This window comes from Lactuca virosa, chromosome 4, assembly GCF_052849685.1.
Source record: "Lactuca virosa cultivar CGN04683 chromosome 4, Lactuca_virosa_CGN04683_v6, whole genome shotgun sequence".
Classification (NCBI taxonomy): Eukaryota; Viridiplantae; Streptophyta; class Magnoliopsida; order Asterales; family Asteraceae; genus Lactuca; species Lactuca virosa.
The window spans coordinates 188288933-188293144 of record NC_136429.1 but is presented as its reverse complement, the minus strand read 5'-3'; positions in this window follow the sequence as shown (position 1 = coordinate 188293144).

Genomic DNA, 4212 nt, shown 5'->3' with positions numbered 1-4212 from the left:
CGAAGAAGAATCCGAAGAGGATCCTGAGGAAGACCCAGACGAAGATACAGAAGAGGAAGGAGATGGTGGGAGCACAGACTCGGAGCCCGAGATCTACAATCCTCCCCGAGGAGCAGCCAATCCCCCAAGGAACTTTCAGGGCCCGGCGCCCCGCTGGGCTGTGGATCTGAAGCGATGGAGCAGGGAACAAGGGCAACGCCCACCCTACGGCATGGCCCGAGGCTTTTAAAACCTCCGCAACGGGGGTTCAGCTGACAGGGCACTCCCTGTCATGGTCCGACGCATTGCCAACCAATGCGAGCAAGCAAGAGTAAATGCCAACCAACTCTTGGACATTGGGGCCACCGCTGTTGTCACCGCGGTACGTCTTCGTCGTCTGGACGAAGAGCATGAGCAAACAATAGAGCACACCTTTTCCCTGCAGAAGGACATCACTGCTACTAGAACCGAAGTGAGGGAGCTCCGTAGGAGCCAAGCCGCAATGGAGAGGCGCTTCATCGAGGCTGAACGTCAAGCAGCCCGAGCTAAGGCTTCCACAACCACATACCATGGTCCGCAGCGTGCCACCCGCTCAGAGTAGAGCGCGTACTTCTGGCGCTATGTATATACCTATCAAATAAGTGTTGGTGCTACTCTTTCCTTTAAGAATGTAAACCCGACGAATTGTGAGAACGCAGTTTGGGGGTCAGAATGCGGTCAAATTTTCCCATTTTCATTGATGTACCCTAGACCTATATAAGGTCAAATTTTCCTGATCGTTGTATCATATACTAATATCAATGAAATTGACACGCATTTATTATTTCCTTGAGTATTCCATTAAATTCTTAAAAGAAGCATACACTTATTTTTGAAAGTTTCCATTTACATGCGAAAACCAGAAATGTTCAGAACTAAAACCTTCCATAATCATTTCTAATGACTTATCAAGAATTTGTCTCTTAACTTGTAGCAGAATCATGCCATCAAGGAGAAATCCCCGACGTTTCAATACAAACGGAACACTAGCACCACCTCCACCACCCCCTCCATCGATGGATGCTGCTACCTTTCAGGCTGCTATAACAGCCGCCGTAACCGCAACAATGGCACAAATGAGTAACAACGGATCAGGAGGAGAGATAAATAGCTCTACTAATGGCCAAAACCAAGGTCGCTCCGGGGAATGTACTTACAAAGACTTCTCCAACAGCAAACCCATCCCCTTTAATGGATCTGGGGGAGTGATGGCTCTATCCGAATGGATAGATAAAACGGAAGCTGTGTTCGAGATATGCTCATGCCCCGAGGAAAGCAAAGTAAAATTTGCCGCCTGTACTTTCTCCGAGCGAGCCCTAACGTGGTGGAATGGCCACGTCAAGTCACTAACTCTGGTGGTGGCAAACTCAATGGGTTGGGAGAACCTGAAACTGATGCTACTACGAGAGTACTGCCCAAGGGGCGAGATTCAGAAGCTCGAACAGGAGCTTTGTAGCCTTACGATGGTAGGCTCGGACATCACAAGCTATACGAATAGGTTCAGTGATTTGACAATACTTTGCCCAAGAATGATGATTTTGGAAAGCCAAAAGGTGGAAAGGTATATCTGGGGGCTGTCGCCCCAGCTTCGAGGAAGTGTGCTAGCTTCCAAACCCACGACGTTCGACAGCGCCAAGGAACTGGCACAATCTCTCGTTGATCATGGGGTCTGCCAAAGTATCACGACCGTCGTCCCGGAACCAACCAAAGGAAGCAACAACAATGACAACAATGCCAACAACAACAACAAGAAGAAGTTTTGGAACAAGAGGAAAGGTCAAACTTCGCAAGAACCATCAAAGAAACAAATAGTGGCGGTCCATGCCGCTACTGCCCCCACTGCTGTTCCCGCTACCCCCGCGCCGACAAAACAAAATGCTGGGAATCTGCCAAAGTGCAACAAATGCAATTACCATCACCACGGTAATTGCCGGGAAATGCACTGTAAAAACTGCGACAAAAAAGGGCACACTGCCCGTTTCTGTAAGGCACCGGCGCGACCAATCACCCAAGTTCCTGGTACTAGAGTAAGCCAGGCATGTTATGGGTGTGGGGAAACTGGGCACTTCACGAGGGATTGCCCTAAGGCAAAGAATGCTGGCGGTGTAGGAAGAGTGCTGGCAATAGGGCAGAACGAGGCAATAGCCGATCCCACGGTGGTTACGGGTACGTTTCTCCTCAACGACATTTATGCATGCATACTCTTTGACTATGGTGCGGAGAGAAGTTTCGTGAGTCATAAATTCAAACACTTACTTAATCAAAAACCCCAAGCACTCAATAAAATATTCATAGTAGAAATGGCAAAGGGTAAAACGGAAAGCGCAAACGATATGTACATAGGCTGTACGTTAAATTTAAACGAACACTCGTTCCAAATCGACCTTATACCGATTACTATAAGAAGTTTTGATGTCATCATCGGTATGGACTGGTTAAGCCTTCACCATGCCGATATACTTTGTCACGAAAGGGCCGTTCGCCTCAATCTGCCAAGCGGCAAAACTCTTGTCATTTATGGTGACAAACCCAGTGCAAATTTACAAATCATCTCATGCGTCAAAGCCCAAAAATACCTTCACAAGGAATATCATGCCTTTCTAGCCCACATAGTAGACAAGAAACGAGAAGTGAAGGACATTAAAGACATTCCGGAAGTCTGCAATTTCCCCGACATTTTTCCTGAAGATCTTCCAGGAATCCCACCAGAACGTCAAGTCGAGTTCAGGATCGACTTGATTCCCGGAGCTACCCCAGTAGGAAAATCGCCATACCGTCTAGTACCGGCTGAAATGCAGGAGTTATCTGGCAAGCTGAACGAGCTTCTAAACAAGGGATTCATCAGACCGAGCTTCTCACCTTGGGGAGCACCAGTCTTGTTCGTAAAGAAGAAGGACGGATCTTTTCGCATGTCCATTGGTTACCGGGAGCTGACCAAACTCACGATCAAGAACCGATATCCCTTACCACGCATAGACGATCTATTCGACCAACTACAAGGAGCGAGCTACTTCTCGAAGATCGACTTAAGATCAGGGTATCACCAGCTGCGAGTTCTGGAAGGAGACATTCCCAAAACGGCATTCCGAACTCGCTATGGTCACTACGAGTTTGTAGTGATTCCCTTTGGATTGACAAATGCACCGGCGGTATTCATGGACTTGATGAACCGAGTATGTCGTCCCTTCCTGGATAAATTTTTGATCGTGTTCATAGATGACATACTCATCTATTCTAGGAGCAAGGAGGAACATAGCCAACATCTCCGACAAGTCTTAGAAACATTAAGGACAGAGAAGCTTTACGCAAAATTCTCAAAGTGCGAGTTTTGGATTCGGAAAGTAGATTTCCTAGGTCACGTGGTCAGCGAGGAGGGAATACACGTGGACCCTTCCAAAATCAAGGCAATCGAGAACTGGACAACTCCAAGGACTCCAACGGAAATCCGACAATTCTTGGGCCTCGCCGGGTATTACCGAAGGTTCATACAAAAATTCTCAAAGATTGCTAAGCCACTTACCACCCTGACTCAGAAAGGTGTAACCTTCAGCTGGGGAGAGAAACAAGACGTTGCATTCCAAACATTAAAGCGAGCCCTATGTAGTGCACCTATATTATCTTTGCCAGAAGGAACAGAAGACTTCGTGGTCTACTGTGATGCGTCAAACCAGGGACTTGGATGTGTCCTGATGCAACGAGGGAAGGTCATCACATACGCCTCGAGACAACTCAAGACGCACGAAGTCAATTATACCACGCACGATCTCGAACTAGGAGCAATCATCTTCGCCCTAAAGATATGTACCGCCTACCACCCAGAGACCGACGGCCAGAATGAGAGAACCATTCAAACCTTGGAAGATATGCTAAGAGCTTGTGTGATCGATTTTGGTAATGCATGGGACACCCATTTACCATTGGTCGAGTTCTCGTACAACAATAGTTATCACACTAGCATCAAAGTTGTCCCATTGAAGCCCTCTACGGCCGTAAGTGCAGATCACCTCTGTGTTGGGCTGAAGTGGGTGACACCCAACTAGCAAGAGGACAAGCAACTGACAACACTCTCACTGGACCAGAAATCATAAGGGAAACTACGGAAAAGATTGTTCAAATCCGGGAGCGACTGAAGGCTTCCAGAGACAGACAAAAGAGTAATGCGGACAAAAGAAGGAAACCTTTAGAATTTCAGGT